The sequence below is a fragment of the Prionailurus viverrinus genome, chromosome B2 (genome assembly GCF_022837055.1).
Source record: "Prionailurus viverrinus isolate Anna chromosome B2, UM_Priviv_1.0, whole genome shotgun sequence".
In the NCBI taxonomy this organism is placed as follows: domain Eukaryota; kingdom Metazoa; phylum Chordata; class Mammalia; order Carnivora; family Felidae; genus Prionailurus; species Prionailurus viverrinus.
The window spans coordinates 83,965,845-83,977,958 of record NC_062565.1 but is presented as its reverse complement, the minus strand read 5'-3'; positions in this window follow the sequence as shown (position 1 = coordinate 83,977,958).

Here is a 12,114-nt window from a genome sequence, read left to right as displayed (position 1 = left end):
TTCCTTTGTAATGTAACAGAAGGTATTTTTTTAGCCCTGATAACAATATCCTCAATCTTCACTAATGGTCTTCCCAAGGCTCTTGCATGTTCTTTCTACCCCCAAAGCAAATGCTTTTTGTTTCAGGTTTTTGTTACAGCAGGGTCTAATCTCAAGATATAATTTCTCTCCCAGTTATTTAATGTTGGGAAACAAACAAACAAACACTGCTACAAGGTTTAGTGACTTATAGCAACATTGTTACTTTGCACAATTTTGTGTGTCAGGAACTTGGGAAGGATTTGGTTCAGAGGTTTGTCTCTGACCCATGTGATATCATCTGGAGCAGCTGGGATTAAAGATGCACTTCCAAAATGGCTTCTTCACTCACATGTCTGGCATCTCAATGGTCATTGGATTCTTTCTCCCTCTCCACATGGTTTCTCATCCTTCAGGGCCTTACCACCTGACTTGGGCTTTTGATAGCATGGTGATCTTTGGTAGAGCCACTTATTACATAGCATCTGGCTTCCAAGAGGAAGAAAGCCAAGCTCTCAAACCAGATAAAATCAGCACCTGGAACTAGCACAGTATTATTTCTGCAGTTATTTCTATTTCCCAAAGCAGTCACGGGGGGCCACCAAGTTCTATGAAGTGGAGAAATAAATTCTAGTTTTTGATGGGGAATGTCAGTGTCATTGCAGAAGTGCATGTGGGTCAGGCATTGGAGTTGTGAGCATCTGTGAACCTATAGTCTGCCACTCTGGTGTTTTAGCCAAAGCTTTCACTCCATAGACCTCATGTCCATATCCTCCCACCTGTCTGCCATACTGAAAAATTGATGCTATCTTACCTCAATGAACATGAAAATTGGTTTCTAATGTCAAATTGACATTTTATTGTACTTAGAACTTTAAGAATGAATTTAGATGTTAAAAGGAGGCTCTGTGCTCCATCAATTACTTGATTATCTGTAATTCCTCCCAAATGTGATGAAACGTTAGGAAAGTACAAGGATTGTCAGGTAAAATGAGATGAATTCAGGTCTTCCCTAGGCCTCAGATGTATACAGTGTTATTGTGAAATTTAAAACAATATTTACAAACTTCTGCATGAAAAGAGAAATGCACAAATTCTTTGATAAAATTTGGCCATCTGCATTTATTTCTGAAGAAACTTTAACAACCAGAAGATTGCCAAGTAATCTGTGAAATGCACAGTGTTCAGCATACATCTACATATTTTATTGTAACTTCACATCATGGTTTTTAATTTTTTCTCAACTTGAGACTTTAAAAATAATTTCTTTAAACAATGATGTAAACTTGCCATAGAAATAAAACACAACTTTGAGTTTAAAGAAGATGTTACGATGAAATGGACACAAATAAACTAACACTTCCTTCTGTTTCAATTATAATATTTTGATAACATTTTATAGAACCAAAGAATTAAACGAAATGTGTTTAAGCATTTGTCTTTTGTCCATTGATTAAGATTCATTTATACTTGCCCCAGTGTTAAATTCTGTTTTCCATTGTGGTTAGAAAACATGTTTGATATTATTTCCATCCTCTTAAATTTATTGACTTGCTTTGTAGCCTAAAATATGATCTATCTTGGAAAATATTCCATGCACACTTGAGAAGAATGTGTATTCTGTTGCTTTTGAATGAAATGTTCTATAAATATCTGTTCAGTCCATTAGTCTAATGTGTCATTTAAGGACAATATTTTCTTATTAATTTTCTGTCTGTCTGTCTGTCCTACCCATTGATGTCCACTGCTACTATTATTATATTGCTATCTATGTCTACCTTCAGGGCTGTTAATACTTGCTATATTTGTTTACACAATCCTGTGTTTGGTTCATAAATATTTACAAATGTTGTATCTTCTTGTCGGATTGATTCCTTTATTATTGTGTAACAATATTCTTTGTCTTTTATTACAGTCTTCATTGTAAGTCTGTTTTATCTCCAAATTTCTTTTGGTTTCCATTTGCATGAAACATCATTTTCCATCATCTTCACTGTACTCATGTGTATTTCATTACAACTAAAGTGAGTCTTTTGAGGGCAGCATATACATGAGTCTTGGGTTGTTTTTGTTTGTTTGTTTTTTATCCACTCAGCCACTCTATGTCTTTTGATTAGGGAATTTAGTCCATTTACATTTAAAGTAATTCTTGATAGGTATGTGCATATTGCCATTTTGTTGATTATTTTCTGTTATTGTGCTTCCCCTCAGTTCCTTTCTTCTCTTGCTCTCTTCCTTTGTGATTTCATGACTTTCTCTCACAGTGTACTTATATTCCTTTCTCTTCATAGGTTTTTGCTTTGGTTATCATGAGGTTTACATACAACAACTTATATTGCTAACAACCTATCTTAGGTTGATATCAGGTGAGATGTCCCAAGTGGCTCTAGGGTGAGCTTCCTGATGGAGTCTACAGAGCAGACAGTCGAATCTGGGTCCCTCTGATGCTTTCTGACAGCCCTGGCTACTGTTTTCCCAACCTTTCCATATCCCAAGTTCAGCAGCACGCCTCAATATTCTGGATGAGATGAGATAAAAGTGGGCCTCTTTGGCAGCATCTCTCAAAGCTGGGGAAGTCAAGCACTCACTCATGTAATCTCACCTACTCTGTGGGAGAGATCACACGCTGAGACAGTCTCTCTGGGTACTGAGGTGTGCTGCTGCCTTGGGGAAGAGGTGAGGTAGGTAAAATGAAACTTTTTTACTGTCTTCATTGCTTCCAATCTCCTATTTTTTCAAAGTAGTTGGAATTACTTTTCTGCTCTCCTGAACAAGATATTCTTGTCTGTGAGTGTTAGCAAAATCTATGTTTTTTGACAAGAAGTTGTAGAAAACTCCTATTCTACCATTTTGTTGATATTGTTTCTAATTTAATATTTTTGTATTTTTGTAAATATTTTTGAGCTTTCTTCTGGGACACAATAAGTTACTTGGAAATAGTCCATTTCTTTCAGACACTGTTTTTAAGTTTTGATAAGAGGGACTGGGTCTGCATTTGATCTAGGTCTAAATTTTTCCTATTAATGAAGAATAACTTTTTTGAGCACTGTACCCAATGCCCTATGAATTATGAAGATTTCCAGTCTGATTGATAGGGGCAGACATTTTTCCTGTATGCATAACAACTGGTTACAATTCTCTGTAACCTTTTTGATTGTTTTTATTTTCCTCTGGTATTGGGCAGTTTCCATCTTCAGATATGCTAAGCGACACTATGCTGAATAATCAAGACTACTCTCTTTAGATTGTCAGAATTCTCTCCCTGTGCAGCATTCATTTATTTAGTACTCTGTTCTACTAAGTCTAGCACCTTGATCTCCCCAGACTCTCAGCTTTGTCTCTTCAACTCAGAGAGTCTACAATACTCTGTCTGGGTCCTCCTTCCTGAACTGCAACCTGGAAACTTTTTAAAGAGGAGAGCTGGAGTAATTATAGTTTCACCTGATAGGCTTCCCATCTTCGCATTTCTCAGAAATTACTGTTCTTTATGGCCTGACGTCTAGAGTCTTGAAGTCTATTGCTTCATATATATTTCTTCATTTATTTTGTTTGCTTCAATAGAAATGTAAATTTGTTCTCTGTTGTTCCATTTTTGTTGGAAGTGGAAACTTTAGCTTTTTCTTTTGTATTTAGAATACAACACCCACCTCTATCCAATTTAGGGGAAGTGTCATTTATCTGTTTTAGATTAAGAAAGCAAACAAATATAAACCTAAATATTATCCAGTGTTTATAAAACAATTTAAAACCATTCTGAGCATTCTACAGAGAGTCATGGGAGGTACCAGACAAAAATCCATTCATTCTATTCTCCCAGAATCCCCCTTCTTCAGCTCAGCCAGACCCCAGCCGTTCAGCACTAGTTCTGCCCAGGAATCCTTCCCAGACCAAGCCTGCGTAGGAGTTTCTCTTTTTCCTGCCCACTTACATTGTTTCTTGTACCTGCCTTTCTAATTTAAATGAATACAGACTATCCAGTCTTGTTTCAAATTCTCTACCCACGTTATAGATTAAAAAGACTTGACTTCAAAAGAGGTGAAAGCAGAAATCTCCTGACAAAGTGGTCTGTGTTTGGGTCTTTGTGTGTGAAAGAAGGGTTATGAACATACATCGTCTAATTTTTCTTTTGTATTTGTCACATACCTTAAGCTTAGAAAAGTAATAGGCTTAATTAATCACTCTTGTAATTAGACAAATAATATTTCTGTCTGTTCCTCATTTCCTGATTGTTAGGATCTTTTCCAGCTTTAAAAAATTTATGACTCCTCCTGGATTGGATGACTTCCAATCCTTCTGTGTGGTTCTGAAGGCATTTTTAGGTGACTGAAGTCCTGGAGTGACAGAAAGTATCCATGTGTGGCATGACAGGAAGTCAGGGATCCTGAAGGACCACTGAATATTTGTCCGTAGGATCAGCTTACCTGGGAAAGGTGCACCTGTGTTTATGGCCACCATAGTCCTCTGGGTTAAAGGTAAGGCCAAGAGTCAGCAAGGGAAATTTAACTTTGCACTTTCCTGACAGTCCATGAAATAAATGGCCCTGACCTGGTCTCTGACACTGACCTTAGAAGGCATAAAAGCCTACTTCAAATGAGCAATCACATGTGGCTGTGGAGCTGAGAAACTTTCCTGAGAGGAACACTAGGGAAGGCAAACAGGGTTGTCATCCTGAAAGCGCTTTCGCGTGGTTTCATTTTGTCTTAATATATGTGTCAAGTCTTTTCTACAAAAGAGAATCACCAAACTGGAAACAGTAAAACAGACAGTGTTAAGAGTAAATTTAAATTCAGAACAGGAAAAAGAGAATATTATGCATGATGGTAAGATGGCACTTAAATATTTTAAATTCACGTCTTTAGGCAGAAACAAATGAAAACCCAGTTCAGTGTAACAATTCATTCATTGATTCAGTAAATATTTATTGAGTGCCTACCAAGTGCCAGTACTGTTCTAAGTCTATGCTCATACAGCAGGGAATAAAGCAGATACAGATCTTGTCCTCGGAGTGCTTTTATTTGTAATTGTGACTGCAAAGGTGTTACCTCCACTCTTTGAAATGTCGTAGGGAATGGGAAACTGCCAGATGTCAGGGGATGCCTAATTCCTTCTTAATATTCAAAAGAAATGGCAGAAGCAGAATTCAGAAACTCTATGCCAGTGACAACCTTGGGTAAAATTACAGCATGGATTTGAATCCCTAACACAAGAAAAAGGAACTACCACATGCCCGATTATGCTAAGTCATGTAAACAGCCTTGCTTTGCTTTGTGATTGTTATTAGACAGGTGAGGCAGAGCTCTACGTGCACAGCGCAACTTGATTGCAGCAGAACATTTCATAGCAGCTCTATATCACTTAGGGGATTGGTTAGAAAGGTATGGACTGACTGAATAAACACTCTCTGAGAGAATCTAAATTCAATGGATTGATACCAAGTTGGAAAGAGATTTAAAATTTCAGCCGATATACATATGCTCTCCTCTAATATAACAGAGACTTGACCTAAAAAATACAAAGAATAATTGTCAACCATAGGCATAGGTAAAAAGTGAAAGAAAAACATCTGCCTCATAAAACTGATATGACGATTATGACTTCATGTGGTTGCCACATAATAGGATCTCTAAATATCACTCTGACCCCTTGCTCCTTGGCTCAAAACATAAAATTTACTTTTCATCCTGTTCTGAAGATATGCTTAAATATCACCATTACTAAAATAAAACATGTGCATACTATGATTCAAACAAGTGTTTACATTTAAATGTTGGCTATAAACTTAAATAACTTACTAATATTTAATAATTAATTCTGCTTTTTAATAAGAGCTAAAATGTATAAAAATTCATCCTTTTAAATACCTACATTTTCTCATAAAGCAAAAATGGAAAGCATACTTAACCATGTTCACATCATAATATACGTCCTTGGTTTGTTTTTACTGTGAATGTTAACAGCTGAATGATAGCCTCATAAAGATAAAAGTACAAGCATGCTCTTTGCAGCATTACTTGAAATTGGAAAAATAAAATTGTGCCTTTAGGAGAGTGGTCATGTAAGTCATAGTACAACTATACAATGGAATTATATGCAACAGTAAATGATAAGGAGGTGGACCTATAAATAATGACATGGCAAGTCCTTAAGAAAACTAAGGAAAAAATGAAATCTTAGAACAGCATGTTATGCAGTAAAACCTTGGTTTGTGAGCGTAATTCATTCTGGAAACATGTTTGTAATCCAAAGCACTTGTATATCAAAGACAATTTCCTCATAAGAAATAATGGAAATTCAGGTGATTCATTCCACAACCCCAAAATATTCATATAAATATAATACAAAATAATAAAGAAAATACAAATATAAAGAAAAGTAAACAAAATAACCTCCACTTACCTTTTTTTTTAAATTTTTTTTTCAACGTTTATTTTTGGGACAGAGAGAGACAGAGCATGAACGGGGGAGGGGCAGAGAGAGAGGGAGACACAGAATCGGAAACAGGCTCCAAGCTCTGAGCCATCAGCCCAGAGCCTGACGCGGGGCTCGAACTCACGGACCGCGAGATCGTGACCTGGCTGAAGTCGGACGCTTAACCGACTGCGCCACCCAGGCGCCCCAACCTCCACTTACCTTTGAAAACTTTTGTGGCTGGTGTGAGGAAGAGAAGAGAGGGGAAGGTTATTGTGTAGGATGACTTTCATTATCACTAATGGAATCAAGGCCATCTATGGATTCAATGGGAATCCTTTTCTTTTTGTGCAAATTTAACAAGGAATCTATCCAATGAGACTTGCTTTTGCCTCCTTTTGAGGATTCTGTGGAAATGCGACATTGCATTGAGGATCACCCACAATCCTGTAGCAGGAGAGAGAGAGAGAGAAGAACCATTGTCCCAGGTATGATCATGTGACATTCAGCGTCACGTGCTATTCATATTGCAAGATATCGCTCATTTATCAAGTTAAAATTTATTAGAAATGTTTGCTTGTCTTGTGGAACATTCACAGAACAAGTTACTTGCAATCCAAGGTGTTACTGTATTTCCAATAATATAACTAGTAAAAGGACAAAGGATGTGTGTGTGTGTGTGTGTGTGTGTGTGTGTGTGGTTTGAATGAATAGGAATAGGGCCTAAAAGATGATACTTAGCCTTTGATAGTGGTTACCTCTGATGAAGGAAAAGAGAATCAGTACAGGAAAAATGGAAAAGTGAATGGAATATTCATATTTTGTTCTTGTTACTTCTACATTGGTCAAGTCTTTTATTTTTATTTTTTGATTTTTTTAATGTTCATTTATTCTGAGGAGAAAGAGAGAGAGAAAAAGAGAGAGAGAGGCACAGAGAGAATCCCAAGTGTGCTTCAGCACCATCAGTGCAGAACCTGAGGTGGGACTTGATCTGATGAACCGTGAGATCATGACCTCAGCCAAAATGGATGATTAATCGACTGAACCATCCAGGTGCCCTTATTTTTTAAATTTTTTTAAAAGATTTTATTTTTAAGTACTCTTTATACCTGATGTGGGTTTTGAACTCACAACCCTGAGATCAAGATTTACATGTTCCTCCAACTGACCTCACCAGACACCCCTTGATCAGGTCTTTTAAACAAAATCCATGCGTGCATATTTTTTAATTTCAAGCAAAATATTGACAAACATTCAGAATTATTGGTCATGAAAAGAATTCTTTAAGCTATGCTCTCAAAGAGCACAGTGGTAACTAAGAGAAACATTAAGGACTAAAATCCAAACTGTGATTTATTTGTTTAAATAGAAAAATGAAATAATATCCTCATGATTAAATTTTTTGTTAGAAGTCTAATTTGCCCATACAAAGAAGCAATTTTACCATTTGCAATTAGTCTTCTTTAAACAATAAGAGCAAATATAATTACCATACTTTCTTTTTTCCAATCATTACATGAAAAGATCTAAACCAACAGCATAAGAGGGAGCTTCATTAACTAGATTTTATTTTATATTTTCATTTTAATTAATTTGTCTACATTGACCCCCAAATGGAGTAAGAGCTCGTTTTCCACTTTTGATGTTCACAAAAGGGATTCAAGCTCAAACACTAATCGTGATCATGGTGTTTTTCTCCTCCACTTCCTGTTTCCTTTCTTGTTTCCTTTCTTCTCCTCCGTCTCTTTCTCTTCCTCCACTTCCTCCAGTTTCTCTTTCTATCCTTTCTTCTTCAAATGGCACCTCTTTGTTCATTTAGCTGCCAGATCAGAACACAACAAGTGGAATTTCCTGTTACCTATATTAACTGAATCAACATCAATGAAACCATTTCTAAACATCTTTCTCAAGGAATCTTTGGAGAGACCATCTTCAAGCTCAGTGTCCCCAGCAGTACCTCAACCACATATTCTGACCTTTCCTTTTTCCATTTTGACCCATACAACTTCAGAGACTGCTGGGTATAAAATAAAAGTTCCAACACCAATCAATCATCCCACTTGAATTTAGATATGTTCCAGAGAACTAATTGGTCTTTTCGTAGGGCAATGCCTTTGATATTGCTGGTGTCAAAAATGTCATCCCCTCCTGCTAGAGACCTGTATCCTTCTGAACAGGTCATAACTTTTCTGTCTCTCTTGGCAAGTTATATCTGCTTTTAAAGAGGCTGTCAGTTTGGTCATAGGTCACTTAAAGCACTTATTTTGTAAATTGCGGGTGTTTTATTCTCTCAGAGGTGTCAGAGCACTTTGTTCTTATTCCTTTCTAAATTTTGCCATGAAGAAAAAGAGCTGTCATAAATCACCTTCTTTGACTTTCTCTGGGTCGGGACTGTATCCTTTTGCTTCAGGAAAGAGTTACTACCACACAGAGTTCTTTGCCTGGCCTATTATAAAGAAACAGACAAATTAAAAATGAACAAACAAACATATGTAACTATTTGTGTGGTGAGTAAACTCCTGGTACAATAACCATGTAGCATCCACGCCGAGCTGCAGGGAGATGGCTTCTGTATCCCATTTCATGGGGATGGGAGCAAGACTTCTCTGTTTTCAACACCCCATTCATGCAGGCTCCACCAATGTTCTTAATCTGTTTGCAGCACTCTTTCCATGAACACAAAAGTAGAGAGGAAGGACAGATCTGGTTTTGAGCTCACCGAGTATGCATCTTTAATTGAGTTTCATTGTGAACATGTGCATGCCTAAATCATTTTCTTATATTTGTTCAGCAAAACAAACAAACAAACAAATACCATTCCTTGGCTCAGCATAGATCTGCCTTGAATCTGCCTGGATTCCAGCCCTCTGACACAAATTCGGGGAACAGGAAGTTCTAAGCATGGCTGAGTCTACATTTTCAGGCATGTCATTTGAAATCAGAATTTAGGTGGAGTCACAGAAGATAAAGTGATGCTTTATTCACTCAACAAGTACTGTATTCACTCAAGCACTGTCCTAGTGGCTGGGAACAGAGATGAAGGAAGAACAGGCCTGTCTTTGGCCTGATGGAGCATACACTCGAGTGCACACCTATGAATGTGGATTGAGGATCAACCTGCTATATGTTGGAACTGCTTGGGGTTTGCTAACAATCCTCCTTGACTGCATATTTTTGCTAATGTCCAATTATTATCTCTGGACAGTGGCCCTGCTTGTCCTAAGACTCACAGGGCCAAGATAACTGTGGATTGTCAGAACTAATTACAGATTTTAGAAATATAGTGATTCTAATGAGTATAGACATGAAATGAAAGGGCACAAAATGCCTTAAAACACTTGAGCATATACCGTGAGGTAAGTATATGACTGAATAGAGACTCTTTATAATTATCAACAACCTTTCTTTGTTCCTGAAACACAGCCAAAAAGGAATGACATGGAAAGCCATGTAAGGCCCATAGTTCAGAATCAAAATTCCTATTAAAGTTTTTTTCTTAATGTGTATTTATTTATTTTGAGAGAGAGAGAGAGAGTCCACAAGGAAGGAGGGGCAGAGAGAGAGGGAGAGAGAGAATCCCAAACAGGCTCCTCACTGTCAGTGCAGAGCCTGACGTGGGCTCCATCACATGAACTGTGAGATTATGACCTGAGCCAAAATTGAGAGTTGGATGCTTAACTGACGGAACCACCCGGGCACCCCTTAAAATTCCTCTTAAAAGATATACTGGAACTCTGGAGTGTTACATGATAATGTTGCCAGAGTTCTATGAAACATAAATATCCCTATTGTCTGGACACAGACTCTGAGGCTTCCCTCTGAGCTAATGGTTCAGATAGGCTAATATTATAATGGAAATGATTAACTTTTGGAAACATATCTATATAATTTGGAAATAGAGTCTGTATTCTGAAAGTGAAACTCTTACCATAAGAAAGAGATATCTGGGAGTTAGTAAGCATTTTAGAGATGCTGCAGCAAAGCAAATATGAAAATTTGTCCCATGTATTGGAATATGACCTGAGTGCTACAGACTTAGTGAATGGACTCATAAAATAGGTAACAAGTTAGTGCCTGTGGATGAATAGCTTACCAACTTAAGATGATTTTGAGCATATCAGAAACAAAATCACTGTTGAGAAAAAAGGTAAAAAAATGTACCAGAACTCTGGTTAAAGACAAAAATGAATACGGTGCCTACATTCTTATGGGCTAGAAACTGTGGTCCAGAGGCTATATGCCTATACCAGATAATCTGGTTCTCTTGATTTCTAACAGTTTTGACATTCTGTTCCCAAGTTTTCCCTGATGACATACAAGGACTTCCATCCCCAACTTCTTCTCACTCTTGTAGCCATTAAAGGAGGGAGGGGAAACATAACAGCTTGTGTCTACAAGTTGATGACTCCAAGCTAAGGTTATTTGATAAGCAGCACCCCAGTGCATGCCGGATAGGGCAGAATGGCATCTTAAGTCAAGTTCCTGCCTGGTACTCTAGAGGCACGTAAGAAACCAGATAATAGCACTTTTTTCAGGGTTCCTAAAAACTATCTGTCAGAGCTAAGAACTCTAGGAGCCTAGAAAATGGGTATGCCATTTATGTGTTGGCCAAAGGCCAGGATAAGATAATGCTGTTGCAGAACATTAGCCCATAACCAAGAATCATCACCCTCACAAAGAAGGTCAATATCATGAAAAAGACATTAAAAATCCCATGGAATGCCCCATGAAGCAGAGTTAATATGCTAAGCACCTCATAAAACAGACTTAATAGACCAAATATTGAATAAAAGGGAGAAATAACCTTAAGTAAAATAGATACACAAAATAAAGAATGTTGTGTACAGTTACATGCCAATAAACTTGAAAATACAGGTAAATTTTTGGGAAACAAGAAAAATGCCCAAATTGGTGTGAGAAAAGATGACAAATATGAATAGATCAATAACCAATAGAAATAAGAATGTAATAAACAGATATTCTCTTCAAGTAGTCCTAGACCTAGAGAGTATTACAAGTAAATACTATCAGGATGTTAAGTCTGATATTTTGATTTACTTGATATGGATTTTCAAAACCAAGCCTATGGTTTAGACTTATATAGAGAAATATCATGTGGGATGTGCTATATAATTGCAAATATTCTAAAGGATATCCCATCAAAGATAAAGTTGTCTGATGTGAATCTAATAAGAACAAGTACTAATAAATGGAAGTAGCAGAACAACATGAAAGTAACTTTCAGCAATAGTTTCCAAAGAAAGGAGGATGTGCTTTGTGAGAAGAAAAGCTGTCTAGCAGTGGGTGTCTTCAAGCACATGTTGGCATAGATAGTTGGTAGATGGAGGAGATGACCTTAAAATGACCTGGAAATATGTGATACTAGAAAAGCTGGTAATAATCTAACCTGAATCTGTCTTTCCACCTTTTATTTTTTTTTCTTTTTTGCCTCCAAGAATTCCTGACTCAAGCTTTTTTCCCGGGTTGGTGGGGGGGTTGGGGGGGGGCGGTGCATAACCCAGAAGATGGCTGTATATTCTCAACTCTTGCTCTTACAGGGGTTCTGTTTTTGGTTTTGGCTCTCTTATTAGGGAGTAAGATGGAGAATAGGAATCTCACACCTCTCACAAGGCATTTAACAAATGCATTCCCACCTTGGAAGGGAATGGGGATTTTTCTTCACCTTTG